Source organism: Coloeus monedula (assembly GCF_965178545.1).
Source record: "Coloeus monedula genome assembly, chromosome: 1".
NCBI classification, from domain to species: Eukaryota; Metazoa; Chordata; class Aves; order Passeriformes; family Corvidae; genus Coloeus; species Coloeus monedula.
In genome coordinates, this window is record NC_138781.1 from 132,479,004 (window position 1) to 132,503,429 (window position 24,426).

Below are 24,426 nucleotides of genomic sequence, written 5' to 3' on the forward strand. Positions count from 1 at the left end.
GTTTAACATAAGGCTTTTTTAAGATGTTAGAGAAATAAAGACAAACAGAAATGCAAATAGATGGTATTGTACAGTAATTTAATGGGCTACAAAAGACATTAATTTGTAATTGTACTGGTTTACTTCCTATTGAGGTCTACAAGAGTTCCGTAGAATTATAAATTAAACAAAAGTACTGTCACTCAGACTTTTCAATTAAAGGCTAGCAGAGCTCACTGCCACTCCTGTGTGTGCAGTTACAACAGGGAAACATTTACTGAAAAGGTAAGATACAATTCCAGCCAGTGGATACACTCTACTCCATTAAAACCTAGATATTGCAATAGCCTATTCTAAAATCCATGCCTATCAAATGTACATTGTTCAAGCATGCCAGAAAAGATCTATTAAAATCTGAGGATAAACCCAGTATATTCTGGGGGAGTCTGTTTTATAGATATCTATTCTGAACCCAAGTTCGCCAAAACTCTCCTTACTTTGTAAAGAAAAAAGGAAAATAATGTCAGAAACACACAAAAGGAGATGCTGTTAAAACCTTCCACTAGTATCATAAATTACTATCTCAGGAATGTTGTGTATAGAAAGTACTCTTATATTCATTAAAAAAAAAAAAAAATCTTCATGCAGACCCTTTTGCAAAATTCCAGCTTTGGTTGATTTGTTTTGGTAAGTTTAGTGGCTTATCAGACCTTACCTGAGGTTAGCTTTCTAAAGGGATAACTAAGGGGTTAATAAACACTCTTTATTTCACCCCATAAAGAGCAAAGCTCTTAGGCAACAAGGACACCAGACCTCCAGGAATTCCTGCTAGCCTTCAGCACTGTATGATAAGAGTCTGTAATCTTTTCTGGCCAAAAAACCAGAAGAAAACAAACAAAGGTGTTTATCTGCAAAATGAACACAACTGTATTTGCACTTTCTCAGATGTAAGTATACAAGTGTAACTCCTAAGCATAACTTAAATGTTTTCAGCAAGTTTTCAATGTATGGCTTTTAATTGTTAAGTATTTAATACCACCAGGGGACTGGAGAGTGACGGGGCTCTTTTATGCAGACAGGCTGAGAGCGTTGGCATTGTTCAGCCTGGAGAACAGAAGGTTCTTGGGAGACCTTATAGCACCTTCCAGTATCTAAAAGGGCCTACGAAAAAAACAGAGAGGGACTTTTTAACATGTAGATGTAGACACAGGACAATAGGGAATGGCTTTAAGCTGAAGGACGGTTTAGATTAGGTATTAGAAAGAAATTCTTTACTGTGAGGGTGGTGAGACATTGGAATGGGTTGTCCAGAGAAGCTGTGGATGCCCCATCCCTTGAAGTGTTCAAGACCAGGTTGGATGGGGCTCTGGGTAAAACCTGGTCTAGTGGAAGGTGTCCCTGCTCATGGCAGGGAGAGTTGGGAAGTGGATGAACTTGAAAGTCCTTTTCAATCTAAACCATTCTAAACCAATATAATATAATAATAATTCTAAACCATATAATTCTATGTTTCCATTACATAAAATGTAAAAGTGGTCAGAAATATTAAAAAATCTTGAGGTTTTATAAGACATTTAAAACCAAACTTGTGGCATTAAGAAACTTGTGACATTTTGCATTCATTAGTGTATCAAATGTCTTTTAAGACAGAAGAATACTTGGAATGTTACTGTTCCCCAGAGTGAGACAAATGTATGGCAAAATTTGTTTAGAAACAGGGAAGAGGCAAGCCAGAGAAGCCCATAATTCATGTACAGAGTACTGTTTTAAGTAACTACACACTTTTCATACTTCATAAGGCAAGAACAAAGTACTTAGAAATTTTACACGTATACTAAGAAATAATGCTCATACTTTCAATGAAGTATCAGATTACTGATATAAGTAACAAGCAAAGCTTTACAGAAGAGAAATTAGTATCTTACGCAAAAACCAGAGATAGAATATTGCCATTTACATCTTCACCCACCCTTTGCAGCTGGGGATATAATGCTACATCCATTTCAATTAAATTGCTTTACACCAGAAAAACAAACAGCCAGGAAAGTGAGATGGAGCTTAGTACCAGCTACCAAAGTGCTGGAAGTGCTACCAAAATATTTTAAAAATAGTTCATTGTAGTAAGCAAATACCTAATTTTGGACAATCTCAGAACTAAAGAGGGACTCTCATTTTCTTTAAATGTTAGCTTTAGTTGTTGCAGAGAAAATAGTATATGCTGAATTCTGTAAATCAGATGGATTAATTAGGTTGCTTACTGCAAACAGCTAGTTTTACTGCCCACACCAGATTATGTGAGTGTAGAACTCACATATTCTGTTACATATGCTGTGTGCAAAAGCTCAACCCACCGCAGTTTTCAGTCACTTGTACTAGTATCACCAGTCAGGAGAACACCACTATTTTTTCTTCTAGAATACTCTAAGATACTTTTAAAGCTGAACAGTAAATACAGTTTCCTTTCCAAACACTGTTTGGAAAGTTTGTTTTCCTACAGATTTTCTAGGAAGAATGAATAGGTTGGAAAGTACTAGTTTTGAGAGCATTCCTTTTATTTCCTGAAGGAATTTACATGCCCAAATCTGATTGCTGGCCCCCATGTTGTTTTTTAAGAATAATGAAATACCAGACGTTGCTTCAGGGTCTCACACTGTAAGCTTTTGTTCCTTTCAATTAACAGTAATGCTGGACTTTCTGGGACAACCACTCAAAGGCCTTGTTTGTGCCCGAAAGTTCATGCTATCACTGCCTCCACAGCGTTATGCTGTACGGTACGAAGACAAAGCTTCATTAGTCTTCAATGTAAAGCACAACGTCAGCCTCACATATTTGTGCATATAACTACTTTTGGGCTTGTAAATCCGCAGGGAAGGCCTGTGGTTCCTGCCAGGGGAAAGCTGACCCCGTGCCCATGCCGGGGCTGTCGGAGGTGCCCCCGGAGGTCCCGCCGGGGCGGGCGGTGTCTCACCCCTGCAGCGGGGCAGCTCTGCGCGGAGCTGCCTCTCCCCCGCCTACATCCGTCCGCCCGAGAACGGCAAAGGCTGCGTTACTCAGAGAGGGAGAAGAGGTCCGGCGGCGGAGGACGGGGAGCAGTCGAGGGGATCGCGGGCAGGAGCTTCTATCACGGCGGCGACGGAGGCTCCCGGCAAGGCGCAGGAGCCCGCCCTGCCTGCGCGGCCAGGGAGGGAGGGCGGGAGGCGGGTGGAGGAGACACCCCTCGCCTTTATCGCTGTCACCGCACCGGGGTGTGCTGGCTCTCGACGCCGCGGAGGAGCCTTGTTGGGGGACAGCGACTCGCAGGAGCCCTCCTTGTCCTGCCCCAGCAGGCTCTGTCCCGCGGACGGCGCTCCGGGTCTACAGCCCGACCCCGCCTTCCGCGAGGTCGATTCCGTGCTCTCGGCCCTTCTCCCCGCCGCGGCGCCCGACTTGGTTCAGCCCGGGGCAGGCGCTAGGAATAAGCCCTGTCCCCTTTGAAGAGCCTCGGTTCAGGCTCGCTTCTTCCCTCCCACCGCCGCTGCGCACTGCTCGGTCCCGACTGGGCCCTCCCGCCCCGGCGGCGGCGGCGGCTCCAGCGGCTCCGGCTCCAGCTCCACAAGTTCCTGCTGCCCGTGCCCGGGGCGCGCACGAGGCTGGCTCGGCCGTCGGGGGCGCCCGGCGGCAGCAGCGGGAGCAGTACCGGGAGGGGCGGCGGCGGGAGGAGGGCTGTTGTGCGGGAGCCGCTGATGCCGCTGTGAGATGGCATCATTCTGCGCGGCGGCGGCGGCGGAGCGCGGCGCGGAGGGGTGAGGAGCCGCCGCGGCGGCGAGGAAGCGAAGAAGAAGAGAAAGGTGGGAGGAAGGAGAAGGAGGCGGCAGCAGTTGTGAGGCTGCGAGCCACGGTAAGGGCACAAAACAGACTGTGCCGCAGCCGCTTCGGTTTGCGGTCTGGCCCGGCAGAAACACGGCTGCCGTCCTCGCTCCTCGCCGCCGCTTGGCCGTGGGCAGCCAGGGGGGTGGGCGGTGGACGGGTGCAGTCTGCCCCTGTCACCGAGGGGCGGGGAGGAGGGGAATGGGCGTGGGGGCTAAAATGGCGAAGGGAGCTGTAGTGAGGTCTCGGTCTTTCCGGCACTTCTACTCGTCGCACCCCTTGGGCTCTCCTGGTGGGGGGCGGCGGCTGTTGCTTCTCCCCTCCCGGTGCCCCGCATGGTGCTCGGAGAATTGCTGTGTTTCCCTGCCGTCTCCCACTCTGGCTCGCGTCTGGACAGGGCTGAGGGCCTCTGGGCCCGCACCTGGCGAGGGGAGGGAGGGTCGGGGCTGTGGTGAGCCTGTGTCGCTATGGGGCGGGGGGAGAGGGGGGGGAGCGTCGCCGGTGTCCGGTGTCAGGCGAATAACCTTGTTTATTCCTGTCTACGGCCTTTGCGAGGGTGACTGAGGGCTGAGTCGCGACCTGTGTCAACGCTGAGTGGCTTGCGAGAGGCTTTAGTGACCAGGAGTCAGTGAGGCAGCTCCACGGCCGGCCCTGGCTTGCTTATGTGCGGGGTGAAAGCAGAGGAGAAGGATATTGTTACGTTTAAGTTCACCTTCCTTTGGTGAAGGCGGGGAGGGAGGAGGTGAGGAGCCGTGTCCCCTCTCCGGTGCGCTACTGTCGCCCCTCACGCTGCCTGGGCTCACGGGCAGGGGGCACGGCGGGGTGGTTCTGGTCACCGCTCAGGTTGTAGGTGTCTGCTCCTATCTCGGGGTCCCTGCGATGGGTGTTTGGCTGAGCCAAACACTGAAACACTTCTTGAACTGAAGACCTCAAAAGACCTGTTTGTGTCGTTTATTTTTGTTTATGTTGTTGTAAAATGTTACAACTCAGTGTGTTTATTTACTTGATTTTATTTGTCGTTGTCTTTTGGAACGATACCAGTTCTCATCCCAGTTTAACTAGGATGATCTAGCTCTGCTTCCAGATCTATAAATGTTTAAACTGTACATCAAAGAGAGAAAAGGACTTAACACCATCTAATCATTTTAATAGGAGCTCTTCGATGTTTGGGTGAAACTGTAATAAGAGGTGTTCATATTTCAGTTGCGTTTTCACAGGGCAGCTGTGTCACATAAAAAGTCATCAGGATGTTGTGCAGTGAAAAAACCTCAGGTTATGCAAGTTAAGTAATGCTGACTTACTAGGGGTTGCAATCACTGACTGCAGGTAGCTGGGTCATACGCATGAAAGACAGTACAGTCTTCATAGTAATAAGAGTCTTCTCTTAAAATTGGTATTCTGGTTTAATCTCTTTGCAGTATAGAAACAAAGGGACTGTTGTTGGCTGTGATAATGCTTTACTAACTTGGAGTGGTTGTTTATTTTTTAAAAAATTTCCATGCTGCCTTATCTGAGTCCATGTTGGTCAAGGTATAAACTGAATTACTATTTCTGGTCGATTTTAATACTGATGAAGATTAAAGAAATCTGCATAGAGAAAAAATCTGAAGGTTTTCCATCCTTTTGAGAAAAATTTTGCAGCCACAAAAGCACAGTTTACTTGGATTCATGACAAAGATGCTTTCAAGTGGGGCACCTAGAAATACTTTCGGTTGATGCTGCTTGTAAACTTGTGGGTTTAGAATCCCTTTGTCACCTCTTCAGTGTGTATTGTGAACTGTATTTTAAAGGGCTAGTCCTGTAAGTACTCTAGCTTGAGCAACTTAGTACTAGCTGTAGACTTTCCCCAATGATACTGTAGAATAATTCTCTTAAATACACAATTATACTTGGAAGCTTGAGAGCTTTGGGACTGATTTATTCTCTTGGTATGGGACACTTAGTTACCAAAAGAATATGGATTATTTTTGTTTGTAAAATAGTTTACATTTTTTGCTAAACATCAGTGAAAAAACCACTGTAAGTTAGTCAGCATGTTTTTATTAAAGGGCTTTCAATAAAGTTGAAATAATCACTTGCCTACAAGTGCTTCTTAAATCACAGGAATACTGATGGAGTTCAGAGCCACCCCTTTTTCCTGAGTCTGTGGAAGCCTTGGAAGAAGGAGAAATATTTGCTAGTTTTACTGCTTTTCATTTTCCTTTTTATTTTTTAGTATGAAGTTGGAAATTTTGATAAGTTGGAATTTCTACCCACTTCCCTGTTGTTTCTCATGAAAGAATGTATGTGGAGACCAAGATTCCTTCTGGGTTTTGGACAGGAAGAATCAGGAGTAAGGATTTACCGCAGGGAGTTGGTATCACATTCAGTTTCTTCGTGCTTCCTATACCATTAAAACGTTAGACTTGAACACGAAGGTGCCATAGTCAAAACATCATGACCTAAGCCATGTCCATTAATTGGAAATGGCTACTCTTTATGCACTTAAAGCAAATGCTCATTGTTAGCTTAAAAAACCCGTACAACCTAAATCCCCCCCGCAAAAAACCCCAAGTTCATTTTGGAATTGAGATAATGAAGTGTGAAGGCTAGGTGAGGTAATGGATGGAGTGATAAACAAAAATAAGTGCTTGTTGCAAGCTGTCTTTAAGTGATTCTTGTAAGTTACTTTTAGCTGTGTTATTAAGACTCTTCGTAAAGACTGAAAAGAAGGAGTGAAGCTACTGATAAAAGTGTTTTATCTTTTAAGTGACCTTAGTACTGCACTTGCCTGCTTCTGCACAGTGTAACATTCACCTGAATTAAAAAAAAAAAAAGAAAAACTTTCCTGATTTTTTTGTTTTCTCTGCCAGAAAATCAGTTGCATAGTGAGTCAAAATCAGAAAAGCTGCTCCAGTGTGCCTTCATGAAAGTATGTAAACTGGGGCTGGATTCCCCAGTTTCTATGGTAGTGTCATATTAGGCAAAAACCCTGTTATATTTGCTGTCCTTGTGAAACTTGTAAACCAGAACTGCTGAACTCTTCCTTTGAATTCTGTGTTATGCAATGCATAGTGACACTCTTCTATGTTCTTAGGTGTCCCAGTGCAGACAGTAGGAGCTGGTTACATCCAGGCCCTTCTTTCAAAGTTTGTTGCCATTGCATCAGTAGGCCCCTTTTTGTGTAGGTGTTTGTTCAGATTTACTGTAGTATCCTGGCATTCTCCTGTGGTTACATAAAGTGGCCATTGGAAATATTGGAGATCTCATCTCTGTTTTCTTGAAAAATAATATGGCTGGAAAGAGAAATCTCCTCTTCTTATCAGCAGGTGTTGGGAATGTCCAGAAGAGGCATTCCAAAGGCATGTAAAAAAGAACAAGTCTTAGAGTGGTGCACCCTCTTTCCCTGCCCTCCCCCCTCCCCTGTAGAACACTGACATGGCATAGTTTTTGCTAAAATTTGCTATGGTACTTTTAAGAGAGAGTAAGAGAGATTTTTTGTTTTTAATTGCTCTTTGTAAGTGAAAAGCTCTAATTACTGCTGCTTGGGGCATGTGTTTGCTGTGTTTGAGGACCTGCTAGTTTAACCAGAAGCGTATTTAAGTTTAGCTCTGTTTTGCAAGTGTAGTGTTGCTTTACAGAGAAACACTGGAGATTCCAGGGAAGCAATCAGCTGTCAGAGTGGTTATAGATGTCAGAATAATTTACAGGAGACTGTGCTAGTTTTTTGTTGTGTTTTTTTTTTTTTTTTTTTTTTTTTTTTAAATTTCTTAGCATTGCAGGGAAATGTCAGGAAAACCTTTAGGTTTCTGTTACATAGAGGTCTTTCTAATTATTGCACATATAATAAGAAGCAATTAATCATTGCAGGTTTACATGACTGTACTGCTATAGCAGCCTACGTATGGCAAAGAAACAATTATATTTTAATTCCTCTCCCCTCAGTCAGTGTTGAGTATTGTGTAAACTGTTAATCTAATGTACAGTTTGATGATTCAGTACTGTAAAAAAAAAAAAATCACGTTTAAAATCCTGTTAAAAGAGAATATAGCTTTGGATTTAACTTATAAATTCTACTGATTTTGAAGAACCAACTGAGATTTACTGAGCTGGTTGTGTTACTGTATAAAGGCTTTTGACTAAAATAAAGTCATCAATAAAATTGGAGTGAAGCATCTAACAAAGCAGACTACGTTCCTGGCTTTTTATTAATCACCATTTTTCTTCTCGTTGGAGTATGTTAGATATGCTTATGTTCTGGTCTAAATGGCTAGCATCTGAGTATACTTAAATGTAACCAGTTCAAAACATGAAGACTTTTTTTTAAAAATAAAATTATCTGTTACACAGTAGGACAGTCTCTTGATTTGTCTTATGTGTAAATGACGTTGACAGTGCAAATGCCTGTTAGTAACTGACCACTCAAGTAGTTCAAACAGCACAGAATTGCTCCCATCTACTTTTATTCCATTAAGATTTTAGACTTATTTTGCAGGAAATTGTTTTGGAGATAGAATAAAGCAATTTAAAAACTGATGAGGAGAGGAAGTCAGATTCTAAAGATAAGCAGCAAAATAATTCTGGTTTATGCATTTAAGTATCTTCACCTTGCAGCCTGAAGTGGGCAGAGGAGAGCTCTCATCTGTGCTTCTGAACATAGACAGCAGTAAACAGGATACTCTGCACACATTTCTCATTACTGGGTTTTTAACCCAGATCTTTTGCTGCAAGCTCTAAATGGAGCCGGAGATTAGCAGAAGAATCCTTTAAAAAAAGCGGCAACTAAAAACATTTTATCTGTTCCTCCTATAGGTGGGTGGAAAATATGAGAGAACTTTGGATTGTATGTGCATTTCAAGGTAGCCAGCAATTTCTCAGTATAAATCAAATCAAATGATTTGTAGTTTTAGAATGGGGTAAAGTAAACAGGAAAGATAAAGTTGATGATCTGTAAAATTGCACAATATGCTTTGGCATCAGAACTGAAAAAATAACACATCCAGTTTTGAAACACAGTGCTCTGTTAGTTCTTGAGAAATTAGGAAAGATTTTTTTTGTTTGTTGTTTGTAAGGATGAACTAAAACTGCTGAACAGATACCTTAGTCTTGAAAGCTAGCCTTGTTTTTACTAACTAGTGTACTAAATTACATACACTATACTCTCTTGCATTTCGTAGCATCTATGATGACATAAAATTATATTTGTAAACATAACAATTAAAAAGCAAAATAAAACGTAAGAGGAAAGCTCAATAGAAGATGAAGAGTAATAGGATTGGCAAACTTCCCTTTTCTCCTCAGGTTAGAAGTGTGGAAGCTGCTGCTTCTTAAATTTCAGTTCCTTTTTTTCCTCCATTCTTGGCACAATTTATTTTCCACTTCCAGCTATCTTCGTACAGTGTTATCTTTTTAAAAAATGATCACTTTTCTTACTTAGTAGCTGAAAAGATCTTGGGCTTAAAAAAAAAAAAAGAAAAAAAAGATGTATTTTGACTTCAAGATGCCAGTTACAAGGACAGGAAAAATTCAGTCAGTGTTGAAAATCTGGTGGAAGACTGATAGCTGTGTGTCATTCCAAAGTAAAATAAATCCCTGGTTGAATGTCTTGTAATAGATTGCTGACAAAATGTTTTCATGGGATGGTGAGTTAAACTGCATTGTCAAGGGAATAGCTATGGGAAAGAAAACTAGTTGGAATCTTAGTTCATAACATGATAAAAAGTCTCCTGCTAATGAACTGGAAAAATATTTAGGTAGTAGAATTATTTATTGAGTAATGAAAGTTGAACCTTCAGATGGAAATAACAGTGGGTAGTGTAATATTTGGTGATAGGTACATTTTTTGTGTTAACGTTGGAGACCTAATGTGTGTTGGAAAGAGCAGCTGCAACTATTCCTCAAAATGAGGTGTAATGAAGTATTTGTTAACAAGTACCAAACATAGTTAAGAATTGTTGTATGAAAATGTCCCATCAGGAATGGAGTAAAAAACTCAGTGTTGGAATGTATTCAGAATATAACATATATGAGCTTACATGCTATTTTTATATTACTTACATAAGCATATTTGTTACTATTCTATGGTAAATGGTTTTGGGAATCTCCTAGCTTTGGCTCTTTTAGAAATGGACTGTTGGGTTTCTTTCTTGTTTGTATTCAGTCTTTCATCAGGAAAAAATAACTGATTGAGGAGAAAACTATCAGAGTAGTGCATCTTCTGTGCTAATAAAATGAAAAATGCTGTTACTTTTTAGCATTAAAAAAAAAGTGAAGAGAGGCCTCTAGCAGAGGCCCACAGAACCTTAAATATTAAATCTAATAAATATTAATTCCAGCCTATGCTTTTAAGCCTGTGTCATACAACTAAACAAGGAGATGTTAGAGCACACTTTGAAAAGTTGAGGAGGGTAGTCTATGAAGAAGTAATTCTTACGCAATTCAGTTGAGATTGACTGATGTGTGATTCAAAATAAGGAATAAATTGTTATACAGACAAGGAGAAAATCCATTGCTAAGAAATAGGGATTTTAATAAAAAAGATCATACAGTGCATAAACTAAATGCATTTTAAAATACTTTCTAAGGGCAAGTTAGTCTGGACTGCCCACTGTAGCCTTTCTTGGTGATAGTTTGTTTATGTTTTGGTTTTGTGGTTTTTTTTGACTAGAACTGTCAGGGACAGCTTCCTTTCAGAGTTGGTTGCTGTTCTTGTCTCTTTTGTATAAATCTGTTACGCTGCTTGCTTCAGTTGCAAAGCTTTAAAGGCTGTAAGAAATCAAAATTGCTTAAATAAATCTGTATTAGCAGAGACATTCACTTTGGGTTTATTTTCCTGCATAGTTGGACATTTAGTGTTTCAATCCCTCCCTGATAACAGAGGGGAACTAAGAACATTTTCCCAGATGTTTATTGACGCTACACAGCTTAAAAACTGGTGGTTTCAAAGGTTGATGTAGGAATAGGCTAAAGAATAAAGCAGACAATGTCATCATGCCACTGTTTATGTGCACACAGCATTCCTAGCTTGAATGAATGCTTTGTGTATTTTTTCAACTTTTCCATGTTCTGCCCTGTCTTAAAAGCTGGACAGTATAACTGGAGAAGGTACAAAAAAGGACAGCGAGCGGAGGAGAGATTCATATGGAAGAAGAATTTGAGAATGACTAAGGGTTTTTAATATTCTTCAGGCTGAAGGCCTGTGTGTTGACCGTATCATGCAGCTGTATGTTGTGTGGGTAAAGGATGCTGGAGACGGTTTTCTCTTGCTTGTCTTTCCTCTAATATCTGCCCTTGCAAGTCCCTTGAAAATCAACCTGAATTAGGGAATAACTTTCACATCCTTCAGTGGGAAGCTGGATGGTCTTTTTTGTGAACTTTACGTAGCCACCTGATTTCAAGGCAGTGTTGCTCTCAAGAATAAGCTGTTAATCATTTTAAGTTTTATAACTTAGTCTTTAGATTTTCACTAAAAAGGATACTGGCATTTGTGAGAGTGTGTTTTCTTTCACTGTTGCTTTTGTAATGCTGTATTAAACTTAATATGCAATGTATTATTGTGGCCTTTGAGAAGTCAAGCTTTGGGCCCTTCTGGTAAGACTCGTGTTTTATTAGTTTTCATGTTCTCGACTTGTGATTTATTTTGTAGTTAAATTTTGGAATCAGATTAACTCAGATTAAAATTTGATTGGAAAATAATTAGCAGAAACAGGAAACTCTTTGTTTTAAGAAGTGAGAATTATTCATCACCTTGGAGCCTTAGTTAGGATCAGGTTGAATTCGCTAGCACTGTAGAGACTGAAGGGCTGTTTTTGAAAAAGTAAGTGACAATGAATGGGCTGAATGCTCCCAGGTAGCAGTAGGTAAGATTAGTGCAGTCTGTGACTGGAAGTAGGACAGACGTGTTTTAACACTGCTGAGATTGACAGCTGGAAAGAGCCTTGCATAGCACTTTTAAAAAATCAAATATTCAGAGAAAAGAGAGTGAGAACATGCAGTGAATTCTACTTATACCTCTTTGAGCTATTTTTTGAGATATAGTTGCTGGTGAGAGGTGGATCACATCAAATGTCTTACTGACAAAAATTGTGCAAAACCCTTTCTGCCTCTTTCTCATAACACTGAGTAGGCTTCTCTTCCCCTCTTTGAATTGTTTTTATGACTTACCAAAACAATGGGGAGGCTGGCAAACTATTTTGTGGGGCAGTGTTAATGTATTTCCCATTACTGGTATTCTTTAGTCACCTTTTTTGATAGCCCTTAAAAACAAAGTGGGGGGGATGTAACAGTAACAGCAGCACTCTTGGTTAACATCTTTAAAGTTGTTGCTCGTTTGCTAATTTTGCTGTGGCTGCAGTAGAGATGTGTTTACACCAGTCAAAGCTATTGTAACTAATAAGGTGGTGCTGACAGGCATGAATGCCTGCAAGTGGATTTTATATGCTATCTGGGCACTCTTGGTATGTGCTCAGGCTCTCTGCCTGTTTGGAAGCTCACGCTTCTCCATTTTCTGTGTTGTTAAAATTGATTACCTATATAGTTTAATATGGAGGTGCCTGTATGTAACTAGGGTGAAGTTTCCTGTTTGCAGTGTAGGTACACTAAAATCTGCCCGTATTCTAACAATCTATCTTAATATATTGCTTTACATTGCTCTTGATGCAAGTCTGATGAACAATAAGTGTTAGGATTATCCATAACAGAAGACAACCCAGAAAGACTTGTGTAGCTAGCATATTACATGTTATAGCAGATATGAGAACTATTCAGCTAAATATTAGCATTAAGGAGAAAATATTCTTCCCTGATTTCTTGATGTGTGTGTTGGCCTTTAACTACCGTTGTTCTGTTCAAGAAACCTGGAAGTTGTTTACTCTGTTTGTTTCACTGTGTGTGTGTTTTTATCTGTAATACACAGAGGAGGCATCGTGATATTTTTCATTATTTGACATTGTGGTAGGACTGTGAATGTAGAAGCATTACTGTGATTACTGTGATTAAGATTCGCAAGCAACGTGTACTGTAAATATTTTGCTGTAAGTTGCTCTGTAGCAGTGGGACTAGGCTCCATACAGACTTCTCTTAAAATTCTTTGCTTCATGTGCTGTTCTAGACCTTTCTTACTTGTAGTAGAAAAGGCACTATGCACTGCTGCAGCTCAGGCTGATTCAGAGCTTTCTGTGGTGTTGGTGTAGCTTTTGAGTCAGGCAGTGTAGCAAGCTTGAGTTCATGCTGCAGCCCTTTGCTTAGCAAGCACATGAAATTGTGTCTCTTTCCTCTTCTATGCTACTGAACTTTGTGGAACTGATGGGACCTTAGTGTTTTAGGGGATATTACTTCTCAGTTTATTTTAACTGAATCTGGTGGTGAGCAGATTCACTTAGAGGAATGGAGATGAAAGGAAGAGGGGGAAGAGGCAGGTGGACAGTATGAGTCATATATGTGATTTTTTGCTTGGGAAAACAAGGCTAAAAAGGTCCAAGTATAAGGCAGAACAGAACAGGCAGATGTGTGCAGTGGAATCATAGTCATTTGTCTGGGCCTCTTGCATAACACTTGGAAATATAGTTTTTTGTAAACTTCTGTAATGGTACTATGTTTTTTCTTATACCCTAATATGAGGCTGGTAATATGTTATGGATAATGCACAGATCAATTCTGCAGCATTTGTAACAAGGGTCAGTGAATGTGCTTGAAAAAATGCAGAAAATATTTTTTGTGTATAGCTTGCTCTCCATATCAACAGGAGTAGATGATTTAGTTTCTGAGGTGGAGGGGTGGAAAATGCATATAGCTTGGCTTAAGAAAATTAAATACAGTAGTATTTATATCAGACCTGGTGTGAATGTTAGAATTTGTCTAAAGGAGGAGTAGAGAGCATGACTTAGGAGGAGCAGCTCAGGATACTACATTTGTTCAGCTTGGAGAAGATGAAATGGAGAGGTGACGTCATTGCTGTCTGCAACTTCCATATGATGGGGAACAGATAAGGAGGTGCTGATCTTCTGGTGTCCAGTGATAGGGAATTGCTTAAAACTGTTTTGGGAAAGTCCAGGATGGTTAATAAGAAGAAGTTCTCCACTGAATCATGGAATGGTGTATGTTGGAAAGGATCTCAAAAGTTGGGTCAAGCACTGTAACAAGCTCCCCAGGGAAGTGGTCATGGCCCCAAGCTGTTCAGTCTTCAAGAATACAAGAGAGTACAACATTTCAATTGTCAGGGACCTACAATGATGATCTAGTCCACCTGCCAGTTCAGGGCTGACAGCAAGGTAAACTATGTTGTTAAGGGCATTGTCTGAATGTCTCTTAAACACTGACAGGCCTGGGGCATAGACCACCTCGCTAAGAAACCTGATACAGTGTTTGACCCCCTTCTCAGTGAAGAAGTACTTTCTAATGTCAGGTCTGAACTTCCCCTGACTCAATGTTGAACCATTCCTACATGTCCTGTCACTGAATACCCTGGAAAGGTGATCGGTGCCTCCCTCCCCAGTTTCCAATCAGCAGACTTGCTACTGGAGCATTCAACTCCAGTATCCAGATCAGTGGTAAAAATACTGAACAGGATGGGCCCTGGAACTGAGCCTTGAGGAGCACCACTGGGACAGGTCACCAGTCAGATGTAGTCTCATTTGGTACAACCCTTTGAGCTCTGCCCTTCAGACAGTACTTCACTGAGCATACCATGAGCCTGCTTATCCCACAGTTGGACAACTTGTCCAGAAGGATGTTGTGAGGAATAGTATCAAAAGCCTTGCTAAAATCCAGAACTATATCTGCCACCTTCCCTTGATCCACAAGGTTGGTGGCCTTATCCTAGAAAGATGGAAAATTAAACAGGATCATTTCATGATCACACCAGCCAAGACAGCAACCTACCATCACATCCCCCACGAGTCCTTCTTTATCACAAATAGCAAGTTGGGGAGGGCATCTTTTCTAGTTGGCTCACTGAGTACGTGTGACAAGAAGTTATCTCCTGCAGACTTCAAGAATTTCCAAGACTTCCTCATCACAGTGGTATGGTGCTCCTGGTTGATATTAATTGAAATCTTTCATAAGAACAAGGACTACAAATTCAGGGATTTCCCCTAAATTGCTTATAGAGTAATTCATCAATGATTATATCCTGGCTGGAGTATCAGGAGTAGACACCCACTGCAACAACTCCTTTTTTTCCCTCCCCCTCATCCTCTCTCAGGGGCTCTCAATCACATCATCACTAACTGTAAGGGCTGTGCAGTCAAACCCTTCCTCACATACAGTGCAATTCCTCCACCTTACCTGCTCTGCCTACTGCTCCTGAACAGCCTGTGGCTTTCCATCCCAGTGCTCCAGCCATGGGACTCATTCCACCAAGTCTTACAAACACCAGTGATATCATAGCCTGGGAACTTGACCTATCCATCGTGTTCAGAAAGTGTTCAGACAGTGCTCTTAGATACACTGTTTATGTTGCACTATGTGGAGTCAGGAGTTGGATGAGATGATCCTTGCGGGTCTCTTCCATCTCAGGATGTCCTGTGTTTTAGGAAGAGTTATAGTTTGCTTTCCAGTTCAGGTCTCTGTTGGTCTGCTGTAGAGTTGGCAACTTGGAACTTAGTAACAAAATATTTACGATGTATCAGGGACATTAAAGTATCTCTGGAGAAGCTGTTGGTTTACTGTCAGGGAGGACAAATGCCTTGTCTTATTGGCAAGGGCTCATAAACCTTGGAGGAGGAGAGTGCTGAAGCTGAAATTCTACTTGTGTGAAAGCAGATCCTGAGGAAACCACTACTATATCTATACCCACCAGTATGTACTGTGGGCTTGGCAAAAAGATGAGCAGTTAAATGCTGCTATATCCCTGACTGTTTAGGCTGGTCTGAAAATTCACTCCCAAAAGTATGTTGATGAAAACAGAAAATACGAGGATATTCTCATAGCTTTCTTCTCCTTTGTTTTGTTGGAGTACTAATTAACAAATTTGGGTCCTTTTCCAGTCCTCTCAGCCTCAAGTAATTCTCATTCTTTTGGGGAATACTTGTAAGTTGTTCTTAGATAAAGGAGTGAGGGATACTGTCAGTTGAAGATGATTTTTGTAGTACTTTTGAGTTTTAAAAGGAGAAGAAAAACATTCTGCTGACAGAAAATGATCTGGGGGTCCTGGTGGCATGATGTTGAAAATGATGCAGCAATATGCCATGGGGGCAAAGATGGTGACTGGTTCCTGGGCTGCATTAGACAAAGAATCTCCATCAGGTTGAGGGAGTTGATCCTTCCCTTTTACTCAGCACTGGTGATGAGGTCACACCTGGAGTGCTGTGCCCAGTACTGGGCTCCTGAGTACAAGGGAGACATGGATGTGCTGAAGAGAGTTTAATTAAGGGCCATCAAGATGATTAAGGCGCTGGAGCATCTCTGCTTTGACTTAAAAAAAAAAGTTTCCAATATTCACTATTAGCATAGAATATGCCCTACAGTTACAAATGTTTTGAACAGTACATATTACTGTCATTTCAGGTTTTCCAGATCTGTTTGCATAGGTAATATTTATGTGCCTGATGGAATAGTTATTTTTTTTTAACAGACGTATTTTAAACTCATCAATACCTAAGGAATTGGAGAAACTATTAGTAAGAAGTAAGTTCTAAAAGGATCTGAAAGAATCTTACAGTCTTGATAAGTAGCTAACTATTCTGTTAAATAGTTTCAAGTTGTTAACTTCGGATTTTTATAAACTATCCTAGATTTTTTTTTTTGAGGTAGTGGCCTACATTTCAGTCTATCAGTATTTGTCTGACTCAAGTTTAACAGTAGTACCACAGAAAATAATTTGTTGCTCAGCAAATGATGGTCTTTGCTGCAGTCCTGTCCTAGAATTACTGTCGTCATGTGTTACCATTGTGTGATGAGAAGTAAAATCAGTGCTCTTAGCATTATTTTAAATGATCAGTGAAAAACTGATTTCCATTTCTAATATTTTCTAAGCTATTAAACAGTGACTTAAGCTACTATTTATAATACTTTTACAAATGGTACTTCCTAGGTGAGGAAACTGTTCAGTACTACTCACTGCATCTTACAAATTTACTGGCTAATTAGTAAACTTACTGTATGGTTTAGGATTCTGAATACATTTTGTTCCATCTTTTGACTTCAGTTTGAGCATAGGACTTAAATTGTTTTCACGGGAATTCTAAAAGTTAATAGTCTTTCCTTCGTTGAGCATACTATCCCAGAAGTTAGGATTTGTAATGTTTCAGGTTCTTTAGTTTTATGCATAATTTTAAGACATAACCTGATGGTAAGCATGTATGCTACTTTGTTCCATTCTTAAATATTTTTATTTTGCAACATATGGCTTTCATGTGTAGTTGTGTGTTGAATAATTAAAATATCTCCCAGAAAAATTTCAAAATATATAGGTATAAAATACAAAGAGAAAAATATTCGTAGGACTGAAATTTAAAAGTAGTAAAGGTGAAAACAACAAAAAATAAGGGGTTTAAAAGCCAGGAAGTATTTGAATTCATACAGATAAAAAAATGTATTTGGGAATTGGCTGTTTGAGGCAAAAGCCATAATACCAGAAGACATGGAACTTGGTTTAATCTGTGAAAAAAAATCCCACATTTCAGTGTCATATAAACAGACCTATTAAATTAAATTGAAAGAATTCAAGACTTTCAGTGTAAGGCATCCAGATTAGAAATCAAAGGTTAGAGCTGTGTGTATAACTTGGACTTTGGTTTTTTTGCATGTGTCTAGCAGGAGTCACACATTGAAGCCCTACTTACTGGGCTTTGCCACTGAACCATTTCTTTCAGTATATGTGTAAGAGAGACAAAAAACCCCACCTGCTGCTTAATAGTGCTTCATTACTCCATAGTTCTTGTTGAATTAATTTACTTAATTTCAATTAACTAAAGAATGTCAATGCTTTTATTTGACATTAAAAAAAAAAATCTCTGCAATGTTTTTGCAACTTTTAGTAATTTTGAGTGGAACTTATTGCCAGCTTAACTGTTACAATATGTTCATTTATAGCTATATATAACCCTTTTTAAAGTCCTTGCCAGCTTGAAAGATGTGTAATGTGAAATAATTAAAACAATAGTATAGCTAGACAATATTTTCCTTTTCTTAAAGTTTGTTCTTATGTTCAAACAATTTGGTTCCTTAAGAGTGACTGTAACAGAGTGCATATGTGACAGAGTTTTTCTAAGTGGCTGAAGCATGTCAAGGTACCATTTTGCCAGCTTTATGAGTAGTTTAAATTCTTTCATTCTGTTGAAAATAATCAAACCAGAAAATATTTTCATTGAGTATGTAAGATGTCCATGAATATAGCTTTTTACTGGAAGCTAATATTCACAGGAGTAGGGTTGTTTTCTCTTCCCCCGCCCTTGCCCTATACACCAGTTAATTGCCGGTTAAAGCTTGTACCTTGGCTTACATGATGTCTTTTCTGTATCCCTAGTCCATTGCACCTAAACCAAAATTTGTATTGGGCTTCACTGTATATTCCTGGTTACCATATATTTGTCCAGAAAAGAGAATGAAACTCTGGCCATTCCGACTTGGCCTGTAATAGTAAATCTTAAAGAGGAAGAGGACATCTGAAATGGAGGAGGAGAGATGAAATTTCTGTGAAGGACAAATTAGTTTTGTCTTCAACATGAAGCAAAAAGTTCAGTGGTTCTTAGAAGGCCGTGCTGGTGTTTGTGGAAGTCATGTCTTACTGGTAAGTCTTTCCATTGCTTTTTAAAGTGGCAAGTGGTTTGTAGTAGGGTTTGTAGTACTCAAAGAAATAAACCTTTAAGTTCTCTGTTTCCCTATGTGTAAATATTACTGTAATTTAGCTTTTGATGATTATAGCTATCCATTTAGGGAATGCCAAGGTTTTTTTTGTTAGTTTTTGTTAGTTTTTGGTTTTTTGCAGCGGGCAAGAGGAATTGTAAAAACGACTCTACTATGCTGCTCATTTTAAGAAGGGCCAATGCATTTTTGAGTCTACAGATATTTCTCCAGTTCTGTTTCAGATCTGGTTTCTGTTTGTGCATTTTGAATTATTGAGCTGAAAGTTTCCCAATGGCAAAGGGAGAAACCATTCATTTTTTAAAATAGAGTTACTGGTTCTCTCTGGAAGGAATACAGTTTTGGGTTTTTCCAAAAAGCCCCAGTTAATTAGACATATGTTCAATTAGCTGTGACAAAATCATCACCATTTTTATTGTTGATAAATAGTGAAATGGACTTTCCAATCAGAATTGTGTTGAATAAAAATTCTGGATTTTGAAAGTCTTAATAGAAGGAAATCGATTAAGAAACTTACTTGGATCTGACGTAAGAAAAGCCATTTTTTCCTTTTTTTTTTTTCTTTTCTTATTTTTACATTAAAATCTTGCTTCCAACCCTATACTTGCTGATTTTCATCAGTGTCATAACTCCCCCCCACCCCAGCCTTGTTTCTTTGGTGGAAGAAGATGACCTGGAGGCAGGACTAGAAGTGTGGATGATTTCCTATGCTCCCCAACATAGTGGAACAGCTGTCTTTTCCTGAAAGATGCTCTCACAGGGTTGCTTTGTCACCCTGTACTGCATACTCCACCATGGGCAGAGTTTTCCGAGAATCTTTCCTTCCCATACCTCACTCATCATGTTTGTCCATGATGCAGGAAAACAGTAATTAATGCCCCTAGTGTTCCCTTGTCCATTAGTGGTAAGGGCTTGCATTATTTGAAATATAACTTTTAAAATTGTTGAGTTATTCCCACTCAGAATATCAGAACAGCTACAGTACAGGGACTCTGACCCCTACAGCCTTCTGAAATCACTCTTCACCTCTCCAACCTTTAGTATTAATTGACCTTTTTACATTAATGAACTAAAGTACAAGAAAAAAAAACGAGAAAAAAATTAACTGTTTTCTTTGATGGGATTTTCCATACGTTATGAAATGATATAATGGGTAATTAGACCATACTATTCTGGTACTTTTTTTTGTTTGTTTTATTCCTAACTTGAGTCTTGTGGTATCATATGAGTTAGGAAATGGTTTTCTCTCTTGGTGGGTGTACTCTTGTGCTTTTGAGTGCCTTGGTTCTTCATGAAATACCTCCTCAATTACTGGTTCACAGCATCAGGAAATTTATAAACGTGTGTTTGCTGCTCCAGTGATACTTTTTAAGTTTCAGCTTCACAAGAAATACCTGCACCAGGTGCACTCATTACCAGATGAGTAATGCAATTTAAAATGTACCTGCTTAAATTCTATGAATAAGTAATTGTTCTACTAATGACTGAAAAATAAATAAATGAAGTATTCACTGTTGTAGTTCCCTTTTATTTCTGATGTTTTAATAGCATTTTGAGATTTAGAGAACATTGTTCACAGAAGTGTAAATTTTATAAATATAGTTAACAAGACTGAATTCCATGAAACTGTTTATTCACATGAATTAGAAAATGAACCTTTAATTTTTTTAATACACTACTATGTTGTCCATTCCATGGTTTTGCTTGGATCTTATTTTGTCCTAATCAATGTGTAGTTACCCAAAATAATATATACAACTGAAGTAGTATTGAAATATCAGCTGTAGGAGTTAATAACTAGATTGTACTCTTCCAGTTGATGTGACAGTTACGTAGGATGAGGATGGTTTAGACGAAAATGTTGTGATCACTATGGTCTTCATGGGACTCTCCAGAGTCTCTCTGTGAATTTTTGTTGTCCAGGAATTTTGAGGCTGGGGGTGGTATTTGTATGTGTTGATGAAACAGTTCTGAAAGTAACGCTTCACATACTCTAGACCAATGAAGTTTAACCTAGAGCTTGAATAAAGAGGTGTAGCAAGTTCGTATTTGGGAATGTGTGGTGACTGTGACCCTGTCAGAATTAATCCCCTGATTTTCAGGAAGATTATAACTCAAGGATTGTGACTCTTACATTGATGTATGTAATCCTCTTTTTAAGATTATGTAAAGACAACCTCAAAGATTTTAACCCTTAATCAATATATTCAGGAGCCAAACTGGGTGTTTATTTTGAGAAACAAAAGGGATTTTGGGATGAGGAAAAAAAAGTTTGTCCATGATGCAGGAAAACAGTAATTAGTGCCCCTAGTGTTCCCTTGTCCATTAGTGGTAAGGGCTTGCATTATTTGAAATATAACTTTTAAAATTGTTGAGTTAAAAAAATCCTCATCTTTCAGCGTTTCTTCACCATCTGTTTCTCATGGAGACTTTTTTGCAAATTAGATCAAGAAAGTACAGGTATTTTGCTTTTGTCATTACTCTGGGTGTGAAAACTACTCAGTCCTCCTAATGAATATTTTCATTTCTCTTGGTCTAATTGCCATCCCATGCATTCCTTCAGATCAGACAACATGTTTAGTTGAAATTATGGTTTTTTTAAAAATATTAACATTAGAGTAGCTTTTTGGATCTTGAATGAAAATGACAAACATCGTCATGTCAGCAGGCTGTCTCCCAGAAGAGCCAACCTACATCTGAGCTGATTAGGCAATAACCTGCTAATTTAAAAATGTCAGTGGCTGAGTTTGGATAGTTAGTGATGAAAATAACTGATGACTGAAGCTTTAAATAAATTTAATGTTTCCTTTCTCCTTAATTCGTAATACAGTTCTTGATTTCTAATCAGTTAAGCAAGAATGGGTGGGCTGCAGCGTTAGAATCTTTGGAACACGATGAAAACAGAATCAGTCAGTTCAACTAATTTGATCTGTTCAGTAAAGCCCTTTTCAATATAAACTATGACACAAAACTTTATGTATCATTGTTAAAGACCTCTGTTTATTTGTAATGGTTTAAATTTTCTTTTTTGAACTTCCATATATTTTACTTTGTTTTTCTAAATAGTATTTGACATGAATGTCAGTATTTCATTTACGACATACTGAAAACGTGGAACTGTAATCATTGCTATGTGAATGGGCCTAAGTGTACCATATTGCCAAAAATATAAAATAGATTCCTATTACAGAAGGATATTAATTCAACAGGGGCAGAACAGAATATCGGGGGACTGTTGTTGTGAGTTGCAGTCATGTAGTTACATACAGCCCCTCAGCCAGCCCCGAGCTAACTTTGTTTCGTCTCCATCAGCTGTTGAGATCTCCCTCACACTGCAATTTCTCCCAGGCATCATGGTCATTTTTTCCTTCAAGAGGAAAGATGCAAAGCTAAGTGTAGTGAATTCTCACTTCCCTGTTATCAGAAGATTGGCAAACATGTTTGCCAAATGCAGTTAGCAGCTTAGTAGCTAGCAGAGCCAGAAACTCAGGTTTGGGTAGGTGGTATTGCTTGCAGATAAATCAACACCTGAAGTCTGAGGAGGTTACACATTGAACTGTCTACCTGAGGATTCTGACACTATTTATTTATTTATTTATTTATTGTATTTATTTTGCTTTGTGCATCCTTGATGTAAAGTTAAAAAAAGTACAAAACCCATCCAACTCACCAAATAAAAACCAAAACGCCCCTAGTGTTTTAGATCTATGCAGGTTAAACAGTTAGAGGACAGAAACAATCATAATTTGTCGGTTAAAAAAGTATGCCTAAACTAGTTTTTTAGTGGGTGCATAGAACTAGATTGCAGATCTTGTTTTCTTGTGAAGAATTTGAATTTATTTGCCTCAGAGTTGTTTGAATGTGTTGCTTTTATGACATTTTCCATATCAGTGGCCTCCAAACTTAGGTGTAGAAGACCATCCAGTGAAATGTAGGAAGAAAATCTAGGACTTATATTTTACTTGAAAAATAAGACAGGAATTAAGCTTTATTTAGTATACATATTGACACTGGCATCCTCTGTAGGTCTGTTTGTTGGATGGTCCTGTGTCACATTTGGTTTGTGAGGTGTCCTGAAGACGGATCCGCTGTATGATGGGGTCGCCTTCATTTGCTGATTCACTTCCAGTGTATTGTAATGGATGCAGTTTACCTGTGCCCGGTTAGGAGGATTTGTGGATTATAATATTTAGTTTTTACTAAACAAACCCTCACAAAATGGGAAAGTTGCTTAAAAAAATTCCTGCAAAGAGACCATGGATTGAAGATAATATTAATAATGTGGATAATAAGAACATGGCAGAGCTGATGCTCCTTCTACTCCTAGCAAGAGTTCTTGGTTGGATGTATTATGAGATAAAACCATTGGCAATTAGATCTGACAAGAAGTCAGCCAAAACAATTTGCTTTATCAAGAAGGGTATTTCAAATACGGATATACATCCACTATTGGAAATGATGAACATTGTTTCTTGAGGTATCAGCTAATGATAGTATGAAGCCATCACAGTTAGCAAGGCATTTAAAAACTAAGCACCCTGAACATGAAGGCAAACATCTACAGTTTTTTTCTGCAATGTTAAAGTCATGCTATACTCAATCCAAGACTTTACATGATTTCACTGAACTTAGTGATAAATCATTAGAAGCCTCTTTTGAGATTTCTCAGCAGAAGACACAGATGCTGTTGAGGAAGCACTTCATCTTCCTGCAGTAGTAAAAATGTCTGAAATAATACATGGCAAACAATTTGGTGACAGACTAAACATTCTTTTGTCAGCAGATACTGTTAGAAGATGTCTGGAAAACATTGCCAAAGTTCTGAAGAGACAAATATTAGACAAAATTACACAGTGGCTTGCTGTACAGACAGTTGGATGAAGGTATAGGTGTTTGTGGTGTGGCTCGACTTACAGTAATTGCTAGATCTGTGTCCATAATGAAATTCACTAGGGAAAGATGTATCAGACCGGAGACATTCTTAACCATAAATTCTAAGCAGTATCTTCTTTAATAACAGCAGTTTTTTTGAATGGAAAAAACTGTACAAAAGTAACCACAGATGGAGTGGCTGATTGACCAAAGTAAAAAAGGTTCTGGGCTAAGGTTACAAGGTGAGCACCACATGCAGAATTCATTCACTGCCTGGTGCATAGGCAAGCAACAAGGAAGTTGGAGCTGTAAGTGCACAAAGTGCTGCAGGATGTCATCCTTGTGGTTCATTGTATGAAAACAAAACCTTTAAATAGTATTTAAAATAATCTGTAATGACACCGGGTGTGACCAGGAAGATCTTTTGTACTGTGCAGAGGTTTGCTAGTTATCACAGCAAAGTGCTTAGAAGAGTTGTAAAACTTGAACATTAATTACATGTTCTATCTCACAAAAAGACAAGTGTTAGGAATTTCCTGACCTGTTCGGTGATAACAGTCAGCAGTATGCTGACTATCAGTTATTTTCAAAAAAGTTAAGACACGTAAGACACCTTCCCTTGAAGGTGAAGATGGTACTTTACCAAGCAAGAATCCTACTGATTAGGATAATAAACTGATGCTAGGGAGAGACCATTTTGAAAATGGATGTTTTGAAATGTTTCGTTGTGTGATTTTTGTTACCAGAAAAGATGTGTGTCATCTGTAAAACCTCCCATATTTGTACAATTAGACTTGGAAGCAGAATTTTTCCATCTGCTTAAAAGTCCTCCCAATTAAGAATTTCAGAATCTCAAAATTTGTTAAAAGTATGAAGATGCAACACCGTGCATTACCTTTTAATAACAAGTGATTGATATCAGGGAAGATGGAAATTTACTGGCCAAAT

The 24,426-nt window shown here is 39.3% G+C and overlaps 1 protein-coding gene across 4 annotated transcripts in view; it reads left to right on the forward strand.

Annotated features, from left to right (window-relative positions):
* The first annotated feature begins 3,717 nt into the window (after window positions 1–3,717).
* WWP1 (WW domain containing E3 ubiquitin protein ligase 1) overlaps window positions 3,718–24,426 on the forward strand; it is a 58,225-nt gene continuing 37,516 nt past the window's right edge. For 2 of the 4 annotated variants that reach the window (XM_082283292.1, XM_082283295.1), the window contains exon 1: window positions 3,718–3,856. The gene's annotated coding sequence lies outside the window, so the exon portion shown is untranslated. Of the gene's footprint in view, window positions 3,857–4,546; window positions 4,568–17,706; window positions 18,533–24,426 lie in introns of those variants that run through there. The other 2 variants (XM_082283294.1, XM_082283293.1) reach the window with 2 other exon arrangements.